Source organism: Tachypleus tridentatus, chromosome 11 (assembly GCF_004210375.1).
Source record: "Tachypleus tridentatus isolate NWPU-2018 chromosome 11, ASM421037v1, whole genome shotgun sequence".
Classification (NCBI taxonomy): Eukaryota; Metazoa; Arthropoda; class Merostomata; order Xiphosura; family Limulidae; genus Tachypleus; species Tachypleus tridentatus.
In genome coordinates, this window is record NC_134835.1 from 31,660,765 (window position 1) to 31,676,600 (window position 15,836).

General features: G+C 31.4%; 1 protein-coding gene across 9 annotated transcripts in view; it reads right to left on the reverse strand.

Moving 5' to 3' along the window:
* Nucleotides 1-9,490: 9,490 nt before the first annotated feature.
* Nucleotides 9,491-15,836, reverse strand: part of drpr (multiple EGF like domains draper) — a 55,464-nt gene continuing 49,118 nt past the window's right edge. For 7 of the 9 annotated variants that reach the window (XM_076466640.1, XM_076466642.1, XM_076466643.1 and 4 more), the window contains 3 exons: nucleotides 15,116-15,274; nucleotides 14,596-14,790; nucleotides 9,491-13,933 (listed from right to left, as the gene is read on the reverse strand). The gene's annotated coding sequence lies outside the window, so the exon portion shown is untranslated. The remainder of the gene's footprint in view (nucleotides 13,934-14,595; nucleotides 14,791-15,115; nucleotides 15,275-15,836) is intronic. The other 2 variants (XM_076466645.1, XM_076466646.1) reach the window with 1 other exon arrangement.

Below are 15,836 nucleotides of genomic sequence, written 5' to 3' on the forward strand. Positions count from 1 at the left end.
TTGAAGTCCGGGATGATACTCAGATAAAAGAAATTCAGGTTTAATTTCTAAAATTCCACCTGTTGCTGGAAGATCTTGTTTTTTTATTTAGATGCTGTTATGAGAGTAATGGTTAGGTACCACCTTTCAATTATGATATCCAAAGATTTGGGAGTGGGTGCTAGATCTAGGCTAGCTGCTTTCCGTTTAGATTATCAGTTAAAAATTAAATATGAATAGTTCAGGAAGCTCTAATGTAGCTTTACACAAATATGACACCAAGCACACCTAAAAATGTTGAATTGGTTCACTAAATACAAATATGTACAGTACACACGACTAGCTTTGTACTTCCAAAGGGTGAAAATTTGGTGAGACACTAGAATGATTTAGTACGATACGAGACAAGACTTTGTAAAATTATTTTTGTTTCAAGAAGCAAAACAACTTAAAACACACACTAATTAGCATGAGAGATCAAACAATATGTATATTTCAATTTCATTTTAAGGACTAGAAACAATTTCAAACTAAACTATTTCCTGCAGTGTCTGAGAAAAGTAAGAAAGAAAACAAAGTTTCACCAACATTATAAAAAATTGTAAGCATTAAAATCTGTCGTTAATTTTCCAGCAAAAGGAAAATTGTCAACAGACGTATGCAATTTTTTCTTAGTGTAATCGTTAGCATATTTCACGTAAAAGTTAGGAACGTTATTATGTAAATAATAAATATATGATTTTTTAAAATGTAATATTAACGTTTAGAGGGGTGGTGGTGTTCAGTTCAAGAGAGCACTTGAAAAATTATGTGGAAGTTTTTATGGAGAAATATTAACTATTGTAATAATAGAATGTAATGTTATCATTATTTGAACAGGCTTTAAAAAGCTGTGAAAACTCTTAAGATTTCACTTCCATTAGAGGTGTTGAATTTTTACATTCTCTGTTCTATTCAATAACTACTTAGAAATTATTTTTAGCTCTTATTTTTGCTTGTCTAAAATGAGTTGACAAAGTGAATATCTCATCATAGGAGTCAGTATGATAGGTCTCTAGATACAGAAGTTTAGCCAGTGGTTTGTTATGAAGGTTGACATTGTTGTTTGTGCTTTATTATCTGTATTACTAATGTTTGTCTTATTTAAGTACTCCACACTGTAAAGTGATTTTTTTTTTCTTTCAAATTCTCAGGTTTGGTCAATTAAATGGCAGCTGGCAAAAAAGTAAAATAAAATTAATATTTGTGTTTGAGAAAGTGGGTTCCTTGTTATCAAGGCCAAAGTTGAGGATCATTAATTTTTGGTAAAAATACTTCATTGGAAATTCTAATTTTTTTTTCTGTACAAAAGACTTAATGTTTGTGGAAAACTTGCTAAACTTTCTGAAGATACATAACTTTTATTGGATAACGTATTGATACAATCATATCATATTGCTGTATTGCAAGCCTTTCATTTTAACTAGTATGAGAAAACAAAATTTTAGAATTGTATATTGCATTTACATCTAAAAGTAATTATCCTATTTTGGACAAATATTGTCTAAGGGCACTGTACAGTACATATAGATTTAATCTCTGGAGTTACTTGTATATTTTTTTGTAAAGTAGTATACCATTATCTACTGTCTTTTCAAAATATTTATAACTTAGTGTATTTTACTCTCATTACATGCATGCACAGAGGTATTCTGATAAAGCTGAAAAACAAAGGAAAACACATCCTATGAAACCTGAACAGTTGGAGACAGTTCAACACTGAATCCAGGACATGCCATATGAATTATCTTGCACTTTAGTACAATAATTACATTATAATGAATAATACGAAATCTTAAACCTGTTTGTTTCAAAGGCTATGCTTAGATCCCAATATGCTGAGAAAATAATTTTTGTTGTGACCTGCCTTCTGCCACATGATTAAGCTTAATCCTAACATTTTATTGAAACTTATTTAGACATAAGCTGCTTCTTTGTTGTAACTATTGTTGACACTTAAGCAACGAGGTGTAAAAGTATTTTTTTAAAATTTTCTTACGCATAACTTAGTGGTTAGTGATTCATGTATCAAAGTACCTTTAGTTTGTAATTTTGCTCTTGTACACTGCCTTTTAGGACATATCAACTACGAGTATAGATTAGTACTATTATTAACTGTATAATTATTATTAATGGTAACTCTACAGGGCTCACGGGTAGTCCCTCAACACATTTATTTCTCTGTCCAAGCATTGAGATAAAATGTATTAGATAAAAAGTAATTCATTAAATAAATTTAATTCTTAGAGTGGTTCTCTGGTTCTCTCTTTTTGATCAGGTGATCATGTTAAAAAAAAAAGTAGGTATGGAAGTTTCAAAAGCAAACTTCTTCAGTTGTGTTAAATTCATTTTAACATTGATGTGTAAAAAAAAAATTCAGTTTTAAATATCAGCTTGAGACCAATTGTCTTTTTATATACCAATATTCGTGAGAGTTCCATTTCTTAATAAATGAATCAATCTGAAATTACAAGGCTGTGTTGTTGCTTCCTGTTCTGTACTTAGTTGAGATACTTGGAATAAAGACCACAATTTCATCTACAACCAATAAAAATATTATCTTATAAATATTGTCAGTTTTAATTAGAACACTTTTCAGCAAATGCAAAATTTTTATACATTTAACAAACTAACTCGCTGATTAACTAGTTCGTCACTGAAATACTTAGTTTAAGATTATTATTATTTGAAATTGCAATATTATTAGGGAGTTCCACTTGGGAAAAAACAAAACAAAACATGGCCCAACATCAGTTTTATCCGAGTTTTAGTATATATGCAGCATTTAATGTTTTTATGGTTCCACTTCCAATCTTATGTATTTTAAGTAAGGCAAGTTAGGATAATTGTAAAGCTGACAAGTGAACTTTCAACTGATGCCATGCTGGTTGTGCATGTTAACTTATTTTTTGGTAGATATGTAGTGTTTTTCACAATATAAACAGCAGTTCAATGCTTTTTTTTCCAAGAAAGGAATACTGGTTTAAACTCTTCTCTTGTCCTGTTCATTGAACATGACTTATTACTTATATTATGGTCATATACTGCTGTGGTGGTAAAAGCTATTCTGATGAGGAAGCAACCTGATGTGCTCGCGTAACATTTAGGTGTCGATTGCGATGTTTGTGTAAATGTCTTTAAGGATATGATCATTCAACTTACAAATGTAAGTAACCAAAAGTAAGGTTACAAAAAGTAACCATCTCAGTTTTTCACTTTAGACTTGTTCTGATGTGTCTAATGCCTGAAGTGGAACAAATAGGATCAGCCTTCTAATGCACATTCAAGCTTGACCAAAACTTATTACCTGAGAATGGTTCATGATAATTTGGGCAGTTCTGTGGTAAACAAAACATTGAATTAAAACAACTTGGTCTCAACATACAGAAAAAAAATTCAAAATAAAAATAAACTTGATAACAACATGGAGATTCAGAATGACTTTCTACAGTGTTGATACTGAAACAGTACTTTCTATTATTGCTAACAACACCAACAATTAATTAAAGAGAAATGTCCAAAAATGTTCAGATTGATGAAGGTATGGTCATGAGTGTCAACAGTATGGGGTGTTTGCCCCTAAGGATTCAGAAGAAATTTATTTGAATAATACAGTCAAAAAATGGATTAGAATATAATATTATTTGGATATAAATAACGAATTAAGTGTATGTAAATAAGCCATAAGTTATATATTCAAACATCTAACACCACCCTCTACGTTCCGACACTCAGTTGCACAACCCCTTTCAAACATGTGGTCAGCTTCCGGTCAGTTACCTCTTTCTTTGTGAACCTGACGATGACTGAAGAAGGTCGAAACGTTGTTCGCTCTTCTATGTAAAATATTTTCTCAACCCAAACGAGCCGTTTTTGCATATATGTTTCTCTACAAGTGGGTTTTCTCGACATCACTGATTCTGTTATGGCTTGCCCTCACTTGGAACAAATTCTGCATACATTCGTAAGTATGGTGGTGATGGTCAAATTGCACTTTCTGAGATCAACCAAATTTACTTTTTGGCAGGTGTCCAACAAACTTGCTAAGCGATGGCTTTTTCCTTCATGAATAAGCTACTGGATAAACAAATGTCTCGTCTTTTTAAGAGTGATATTCTCAAAGACAATTTTCTCAGAATTAATGCTGTAGTGACCAAAGTGAAGCAAAAAGTATCCATGAAAATGTGTCCTATTTACAGGTGAAATCACCAGACAATAGAAACAAGTGAAAGCTTAAATCCTTTAAAATATCATTTGAAAAAAAGCTTATAAAGTAGATACAAACTAAAATCCTCTTTGCCATACGACTAGCAACAGCTTAGATGGCTTTGAGAGGCTGATTGACTACTACACAAGAATCCCTTTCCTTCATGAAGGTTCTTTCATCAAAATTATAATTCAAATTATAATAAACCACATGCATTTATTATAATTAAAACTTATCTACCATTTATTCACCCAAATCACTAGATCTAGTAATCTATATCTAGATCCTTTTCTAAATCAGCAGCATCCTCTTCACAGCCAGCAACACCCAATTCTGTATCATTTTCAAATTTTAGTAATTTACTGATTATTCCTTCATCTATGTAACTGATGTAAGTAAGAAAACAAAAAGTGCAAAGGGCCTCAGACTGAGCCCTGAAGTACACCACTTGCCACATTAATCCAGTTAACTGGACTCCATTTGTAACAACCTCCTGCTTCCATCCAGCTCCTCTTTTTATCCAATTTGCTATCTTATCCTCCACACCTATAAAGATTTTTTTTTACAAGCCTATTTTTTGGCATCATCTTCTCTAATGCTTTATGAAAATCCAGATACATCGGATTTACACCATTACCCTCTTCAAAGAATTTCACAAGGTTTTCCTTTAGTAAAATTATGTTGACTATCCAGTGAATTAAAAACTTAGTTAACTGATTTTACAAAGCTTTTTCTCACACTGATATAAGACTGATGGGTCTATAATTACTGGGAAAATTTTTATTACCTCCCTTGAAATAATAAATTATGTTAGCTGACTTCCAATCCTCTGACAAAAATAGTAGTGATTTGGCATATCAAATCTTTAACCTCCTCAAAACCATTGAGGAAATATGATCTGGCCCAGGAGCCTTATTTTTTGTTTTTAAGCTTTCTAATTTTTTTCCTTAACTAGTTCAGAATTAATTCAGTCATCTTGTTTGATCTCATTTCTGGTTCTAAATCGCTCAAGAAGTGGAATGTTACTTTAAATCTTCATTGGTAAAAACCAAAGAAAAGGGAAAATTTATTCACCCAACCATCTCATAATCATCAGATACCAGCCTTCCTTTATCATCGCTTACCCCCATTCTAACATTTTGTTTAACCTTAATGTATTTTAAAAAATCCTTACTGTTAACTTTTACATTTTCAGCCGACCGTTTCTCATACATCCTTTATTTGATGTTCTAATTTCCTGCCAACTTTCTAGATCTTCTATGCCTTTTATCAAACCAGTAACATGTCAAAACTTCATAAATACAACTTATAATTTTCAATTTGACTAGTGAAACTTTGTTTCCATAGCACAAGTAGTTTTTAAGATAATAATCTTTTCAGATAATTGTCCTTCACATTGACATAAAACTCATTAATTAATAAATAAATATTTCAGTTTGATTACTTTTGGCCATGAAGAATACGATACTAGAGACTAAGTTTCTGGGCTTTTTTTTTGTTAGTTACATAATGTATCATTACTTGAGCCATGTATTACTAACTGATCAAGTGATCCAGGTAACTTGAACTACAAAAAGTGGAGCTAGAAACCATCTCGGTAATACTTGTTCGTATGTAATTATGATGAAACGGATAAAACTATGACAACATAAAAAAAAAACAGTGCTTTACCTGCACTGAAACACAGAAAAGATTGGCAGTAACTTTAACACTTACCTACTTTCAATGTCCATATTTCTAAAGTTTAACAAAGCAGTATTAGCAGTGCAAATAGATGTGCAGAAGAAGAGTGATGTCTACCATCAAAGATATATAATAATGAAAATGTCCTTTGAGTTTGTTATTATAATGACCAAAAATATATTTTTAATAGTGTTCTGTAACGGTTGAACAAATGCTTTTACTAGTACTTGAGAAATAAATTAGTGGTTAGTACAGGTAAATACATCAGAAAACCTGTACAATTATTTTTCTTCACTTTGACATTCAGATGTAACTTTTAATAAACATAATACAAGAATACAATTATTTTTACAGATGTAACTTTTAATAAACATAATAAAGAATACTTGTAAAAGTTCATCAGAAATGTTGTCATTTGTATGAATCTTCCTTAAAAGGTACAAAAGATAAAACTAACAATTACATTTAATCAACTCTTCATGATACTTTAATTGCACATAGAAAAATAGAGTTATTTAAATCACAGTTACAATGATTTAATACCTAAAGTGCTTTTAGAAAGTAGGCCTTCATCAGGAACAAGTTGTGATTAGCTTGTCATCAGGAACAACACACTAACATGTAACTTCCTCATCAACACAGTAATGAATCATACAACACCAACACACCAACATGTAACTTCCTCATCAACACAGTAATGAATCATACAACATCAACACACCAACATGTAACTTCCTCATCAACACAGTAATGAATCATACAACATCAACACACCAACATGTAACTTCCTCATCAACACAGTAATGAATCATACAACATCAACTCACCAACATGTAACTTCCTCATCAACACAGTAATGAATCATACAACATCAAAACACTAACATGCATACTTCCTCATCAACACAGTAATGAATCATACAACATCAACACACCAACATGTAACTTCCTCATCAACACAGTAATGAATCATACAACATCAACACACCAACATGTAACTTCCTCATCAACACAGTAATGAATCATACAACATCAACACACTAACATGTAACTTCCTCATCAACACAGTAATGAATCATACAACATCAAAACACCAACATGTAACTTCCTCATCAACACAGTAATGAATCATACAACATCAAAACACCAACATGTAACTTCCTCATCAACACAGTAATGAATCATACAACATCAAAACACCAACATGTAACTTCCTCATCAACACAGTAATGAATCATACAACATCAAAACACCAACATGTAACTTCCTCATCAACACAGTAATGAATCATACAACATCAAAACACCAACATGTATGCTTCCTCATCAACACAGTAATGAATCATACAACATCAAAACACCAACATGTAACTTCCTCATCAACACAGTAATGAATCATACAACATCAAAACACCAACATGTAACTTCCTCATCAACACAGTAATGAATCATACAACATCAAAACGCCAACATGCATACTTCCTCATCAACACAGTAATGAATCATACAACATCAAAACACCAACATGCATACTTCCTCATCAACACAGTAATGAATCATACAACATCAACACACCAACATGTAACTTCCTCATCAACATAGTAATGAATCATACAACATCAAAACACCAACATGTAACTTCCTCATCAACACAGTAATGAATCATACAACATCAAAACACCAACATGTAACTTCCTCATCAACACAGTAATGAATCATACAACATCAAAACACCAACATGTAACTTCCTCATCAACACAGTAATGAATCATACAACATCAAAACACCAACATGTAACTTCCTCATCAACACCGTAATGAATAATACAACATCAAAACACCAACATGTAACTTCCTCATCAACACAGTAATGAATCATACAACATCAAAACACCAACATGTAACTTCCTCATCAACACAGTAATGAATCATACAACATCAAAACACCAACATGTAACTTCCTCATCAACACCGTAATGAATCATACAACAAACACCAACATGTAACTTCCTCATCAACACAGTAATGAATCATACAACATCAAAACACCAACATGTAACTTCCTCATCAACACAGTAATGAATCATACAACATCAAAACACCAACATGTAACTTCCTCATCAACACCGTAATGAATCATACAACATCAAAACACCAACATGTAACTTCCTCATCAACACCGTAATGAATCATACAACATCAAAACACCAACATGTAACTTCCTCATCAACACAGTAATGAATCATACAACATCAAAACACTAACATGTAACTTCCTCATCAACACAGTAATGAATCATACAACATCAACACACCAACATGTAACTTCCTCATCAACACAGTAATGAATCATACAACATCAAAACACTAACATGTAACTTCCTCATCAACACAGTAATGAATCATACAACATCAAAACACCAACATGTAACTTCCTCATCAACACAGTAATGAATCATACAACATCAAAACACCAACATGTAACTTCCTCATCAACACAGTAATGGATCATACAACATCAAAACACCAACATGCATACTTCCTCATCAACACAGTAATGAATCATACAACATCAACACACCAACATGTAACTTCCTCATCAACACAGTAATGAATCATACAACATCAAAACACCAACATGCATACTTCCTCATCAACACAGTAATGAATCATACAACATCAACACACCAACATGTAACTTCCTCATCAACACAGTAATGAATCATACAACATCAAAACACCAACATGTAACTTCCTCATCAACACAGTAATGAATCATACAACATCAAAACACCAACATGTAACTTCCTCATCAACACAGTAATGAATCATACAACATCAAAACACCAACATGCATACTTCCTCATCAACACAGTAATGAATCATACAACATCAACACACCAACATGAATTCCTCATCAACACAGTAATGAATCATACAACATCAAAACACCAACATGTAACTTCCTCATCAACACAGTAATGAATCATACAACATCAAAACATCAACATGTAACTTCCTCATCAACACAGTAATGAATCATACAACATCAAAACACCAACATGTAACTTCCTCATCAACACAGTAATGAATCATACAACATCAAAACACCAACATGCATACTTCCTCATCAACACAGTAATGAATCATACAACATCAACACACCAACATGTAACTTCCTCATCAACACAGTAATGAATCATACAACATCAAAACACCAACATGTAACTTCCTCATCAACACAGTAATGAATCATACAACATCAAAACACCAACATGTAACTTCCTCATCAACACAGTTATGAATCATACAACATCAAAACACCAACATGTAACTTCCTCATCAACACAGTAATGAATCATACAACATCAACACACCAACATGCATACTTCCAAGCCGTCTTTATTAGAACACACATAAAACACCAATATGCTACTTCCAAGCTCTCTTTATTAGAACAGATACATGATAAAACAGCAATATGTTACTTCCAAGCTCTCTTTATTAGAACAGATACATGATAAAACACCAATATGCTACTTCCAAGCTCTCTTTATTAGAACAGATACATGATAAAACACCAACATGTAATTTCCAAGCTCTCTTTATTAGAACAGATACATGATAAAACACCAATATGCTACTTCCAAGCTCTCGTTATTAGAACACATACACGACAAAACACAAACATGTAGCTTCCAAGTTATAATCATGAAGACGTAGTGAAAGACATGAAATTAACTAACACAACATACTTCCCAGCTGTCACTAAAAGTAACTACAGTGCTAATATTCTTTATGATGTTGTTTTTCATCACACAACAACTTTTGTTTTCATCCAGTGAAGGAAGGTCTTCATTCTAAAAGCACCAAAGTTATCAAATCTTTTTCAACATTAACAATTTATGATACAGCTACTACACTGCCACCTAAGGTAAACAATACAAAAGTATCAATTCAGCTGCAACATCACAAGTTTGGAAAGAGAACTAAGTCTACATTTTAAATGTAACTAAAGAAAAAAACATGATGTATTTTATGGAAACTCCACAGATGCAAGGATTTATCATAAGTCTTGTAGCACTTACTTTGTTTAACAAAATCTCATTCAAACCATCTGCCAATAAATTAGTTAATTAATCCATACATTTAATGCACATATTAAGATGCTCTGTGAAGTTAGTCATACAAACATCGGACTATGTTTCTCCCAAGCTACAATTCTTTGAAAGATTATACCCTATAATTTTTAAACATATGAATTTTTTATTTGCTAGTACTATCACCTTTGTCCAAAGATAAAAACTGTTTTAAACACTAGACAGTAATTGTCTCACTTACAAATGCATAGCTGAAAACATTATCTCCATGCAAAATGAAGTTTAGAATCCATTCAGATAAAGATAGTGAAAAAAAACAAACTATTTTACTAATAGCATGGGTTATCTGTGCTCTGTCCACCATGGGTATTGAAACCCAATTTCTAGCATTATAAGTCTGCAGACTTAACTCTGTGGCACTGGAGGGTATAAACTATTAATTAAGGAATTAAAAACAAAACGTGAAGTCCAATTGCCAAACATACATAAAACTTTCATTGTTAATAACACATTACTTACGTGGAAAAAACAAAAAATAACTGGACTCTATATTGTTATAATTCTTCAGTGTTTTTACATACAGAGATCAGTTATTCAGATGAATGTCAGTTTACATTATTTTATAATTACTTAGCATATTAAAAAAGAAAGTGAATAATATAAATAAAACTTTATTATACAGAGACAGCCACTGTTAGTGCTTCCCAGCAAAGATACTGTTTTAAAATCATTCAGACTAATTTACAAATGGGCAGTATGGTAAGTCGAGGAGTTGCACAAAATTAGAGTAACTAATTAATTTTCTATATAGTTTGTAGTGGCTAAATGATATAACTTTGTTATAGTTGATAATGAGAACAGTGACAAAAACTGCTGATTTCTGATGTTGTAGCAGTGGTATTTCTTACAAAAGAAATAATTTTAAATAATGGCAGTGTTGGAAGTTTCTACCGATTTCAATTATGTTTTATCATTATGTATTATTTAAGGTTATTTTATGTAGAGTACATATTTTAAAATACTAAAACTTGTTTTATTTAATTTCAAGCAAGATGTATTTTCTGCCCCTGACAACTAGAAGCAAGCAAACTATGAATCTATGAGACTGTACCCTGATTCTTCAACCCTTAATTATATGTCTGTTAATGAAAATCACTGATTAATTAGAAATATATCCACCTCTATTCCTTTCCTTTTTAAGTCAAGCTGATAACAAAACTATTTGTTGAATGTTTATTGGTAAACAAGAACTAACACACCATATTTCAGCTCTGGGTTGGGTATAGAGATTTTTCAGTGAAGATTTGAACACTGATGCATTCTCTCGGTCAGAGAACAGCCTCGTAAACTTTTTAAAGATTACCTCAAATTCAACTTCACTCAATTTTAATAAAGAAAAACATAAGTTAAAATAATGACCTGATGACATAGTTGTGTGACATAAACTACAATATACATATTTATCTCCCATATTGGTCACACCCCACTTCAAAGTATATAATATACAAATGATACAATACACGGAAGTACAAAAAAGTTATTATTTGTGACCTGGAGTTTTCAATGATGTATGAAAAATTTGTGTGAAATTATTTTGGAATCAGAAAAGCATGTTTACAGTAAAAGGAGTATTGGACCTGTTTCCTTGGGCCAGGCATCCAGGATTTTGTGGAACCTAGTTTTTAAGTCATTTTGGATCATTTGTCTATTGGCTAATACACTTTTACTAAAACTTGATTGGACAAAAAAGCAGGCAATTGCCACACCCTTTGTGAAAAGTGATTCCACAGCTAGTCACAAATCAAATATTGATATTCAGTTAGTAAGTAAGTGTACTGATCTTGTAAGGATAAAGTAATGTTAATACAGGAAAAAAGAAAATGACTTGCGAGCGTAAAGTGTGTATGTGTGGGAAATAACCTTGATATCAATGTGCATGCAAAGGTTTTGACACATAGATCAAAATGGAATGAAAAGCAGGCAGGAAACAAATTAAAGACACAAAGAAAGATAAAGGATTGATTATGTTGTTGTATTGAAGAGTGATGAGGGTGAAGAATCCCTTGAGAAATATGTTCAGAGGAAAGTTGTACTTACACTACTGTGTTAGTTAACAATATTCAAAGTTAAATTAAAACTGAAGATTAGAAGTTATTTAAACAGCTAGATGGCACTTTTGTCAATTGAAGTCTGGGTTTCATCTGGAACCTACGGTACTATCTGTCCAACATTACTGTAAAAATGTTCCACTGAAAGTGGTAAAGTACCACTGATCAAGGTGATGATAACAATGTAAGGGCCTTCAAATCTACTCTGAAAAAAAATGGGAACAAACGGCCAAGAATGCAACAAGCAAACTAAGATCTTCTAAATTTAAAAAAATCTAAAAACGTTTTTGTAAAAATTTGTGTAGAATTGTAATTCAATCTGTAAAAGCTGTTTTAGTTCATTCCAGAATGATGTCATGTATTGAAGTCTGCCATACTTGATCTGGTTAAAAATGTAAAACTGGTTTTAAATAATTTTGTATTAACATATAAAAACTAAATGGAACAAACATTAAATAGTAGATGACAGAAATTTTAGGAGTTTGGTAAAAATATTTAAATATACTTTTCATATGGTAACATTTTTAACAATAACCATCATGACTAACATTCTAAGCATAGCACACCATCAGAAAACATTGTAATAAATGAACAATGTTGCTAAATCAGTTGATTAACAACATGAATGCTGGTGGGGGTCAGAGATCATCATTGAACATGACATTATTTATTTGATGTCAGAGTTATAAACTATTCATTTACCTTAAATTGATAATTCAGTTATAGTTCATAGTATAGGAGAGTAAATGTACAATGCAATATATGGAAATACTAAAAACAGGATATGGATTTCAAATACTTTAGAGGTTAAGTAAATGCAACATACAAACTGTACAAACATATTTAGTAATGTTCTCACATTCTTTGCTAAAAATTCAGTATGGTATTACTCTACAAATAAATTGATAACTGCATAGTACAGATGCTTAGTTTGCAAGATATCACTGTAGAGGGAGTTTTGCATACTTGGGAAAATATCTTAATATTTAATTTCACTTATCAAGATTTAATAAGTCTTATGAGTTTTGATGGAAAAAATAATCTTTTGAAAAGCATCAAGCAGTGATAGAAAGGAGTTGCAGATGGGGTGTGTGCTTGGCTAGACATGCAGATTTTACAATGATAAACTAACAGTGTAAGCTGCTAAAGGTAGCTTAATATAAGAGAGTCTGGTGGCATATGTCTTCCCAGGAAATTTATATAATTTACAGTTGCTATATAAGTCACATATGTAAAAGTGGAAGTTCTGAAGCACCCCTGATTGTATTACTTCTGTTAGAACCACTGGCCTTGTTGAAAAACATTAGATAGGATAATGAACAAATTTTGGGTCAAATAAAACCTGTTAGGCATGGATAATGTCAAAAAAAAATGAAGTATTATTGTTGAACAAATGATTTTTTTACATTAAAAAAACATTCCAAAAATAGCTTGCAACTGAAATCTGCATTGACACTGAAGCACATTTTCAGTAAAATAATAATTACACAGTACTTCAAATTGAAGACACTTGGTCCCAACATTAACTCTACTTGTATTTTACACATCACTGAGTAGTCAGTTTATAATTACCCTCATAAAATATACTCATTTTCTCAAAATTAAAAAAATAATTTTCACAAAAATGTCACTGGCATTTTGAACACACATTTCCTAGATAATAACTATGTACTGACTAAAATTTCATAAAGTGGATTGTAGTTTATGTTCATTCTTTGAATTTAGGTGACTTAAACATCTTACTACCAACTGACTGATAGTGAGATTTTTTTTGAGATCTTGGTCGATCGTACTGGAGATGGTCGTATTCAGAGTCACTATCTGATAATAGAAAGAAAACATTACATTCAGCAGTGTAGCATTTCTTCAAGTAAGTTACATACTTGGAAAATAGGCACAACACTAAAAATAAAATGTAAGTACATTATGTTAAAATAACTTTAACGAGTCCTTGATTAATTAAAAAAGAATAAACTCTGAAAATTGAAGGAAATAAAAAGATTCAGTTGGAAAAGTTAAAATGTGAATGTGAAAGCAATGTTTGAGACTAGTCTTATACATTAAACCTGCGTAACAGAAGGCTACAATAATGAATCAAATGTTAAGAATTTCAAAAAATAAATATCTATTCCTTGATAACTAACATTCTGGGTACACTTTTTGTAATCCATAGTTTTTATCAATGATTTCTACACAGTTTAAATACTGAAATCAGACACTTTTCAACAGTAAATGCACGAAACAAAGGTCATAATCAATATTCACTGGCTTATCACCATAAAATCAATTATTTAAAAAAATTGTTTTTTATCACCATTAGATACCCTACAATAAAGCAATCATTTATAACATCTATATATTCTTCATTAATACTTTTGGAAGGACATTTGTGTACAAAATTTGTCAGCATGTTTTTCCAGGGTGAACATAACATTTATAAGTATTATTATAATTGTATCAATATATTCATTAGTTAGACTTACTTGTTTCTTCTGTTTTCAGTTCTTCATAGAAAGAAGAATTTTTAGCCACTTGTGGTTTAAAATCATCTATACTGTGGTAGATATTAGGGTTGTTGTCTACTACATTCAGCTTTCTCCTGCTAGGCTCAGGGTTGTTGTCTACTACATTCAGCTTTCTCCTGCTAGGCTCATCATATATAGATGTACCACAAGCTCCTAATAATATGCAGGTGGGTTAAAAAAAAAAAGTTGAAAATACACCAGGTGGCAGTATATTTAAAACACTGAAAGTATTTTTCTTAACAGGTGAAGGACTTTTTAATATAGAAACGTTTTGTACTGATCTTGATGAAAATGCAATAAAGATTTCAAATCATACTACTGAACCTTCAGTTAATTGAAATAAATATTTTTAAGAATTAATTATTAAATAATTACAATAAAGAAATATTCTCCTCAACAGTAAATTTTGTTTCTAAATGTAGTTAACTGAAAACTTTTGTCAGAAGAAATTAGTAAGGTGAACATGTGTTTTTACAACCTTTCTCAGATATATCCGATTCTAAATCATCTTCGTCATATCCAAGCTTGGCCTTTTCAATGTTACTCTTTGTAGTTAAATCATTTTTGATATGTTTAACAACTTGGTTGTTCATAGTTCCTGTAGCTGCATAAACAGGGTTGTCAAAATGCTGTTGGTCTAAGACAAAGAGAATAAGGTAAATTATGATAAACGGGAACCATACTAAACCCTACAATAAAACAGTAGAGATTTACTTAAAACAAACATTTAAAATGTATTTAAGAGGTTTTGCAGATTACACAAATGACATTTGAAATTTTTGAGACAAAGAATAGTGTTTTTTTACTTGAAAATCATTTCTTATTTGGGATAATAACAAACTTAATATTTTTACAAACACATCATTAGTAAAAATACTTTATTAAAAAATCTGATTTTTTTGTATGAAAAGCTAAAAGTCTACTGTGGAGGTACACATACTGCATCAAAGTTATAGTATATACTATATCGAGCCTGTCACAAAAGGGTTAAACCATTTGTTGGATTGATTTAGTGTTTGGAAAACTTTACAATAATAATAAATGCACACCAGGTAACTTTAAGTTCATTATCATGATAAAAAAGAAAAAGTGTAGACTTTTCAATATGGATTGCACCCTTTGGCTCCAGTAGGCTTAGGGGCTAGGTTATAGACAATAATTTTGAGCTACTGACCAGAGTGAAGAAAACCAACCAGCTA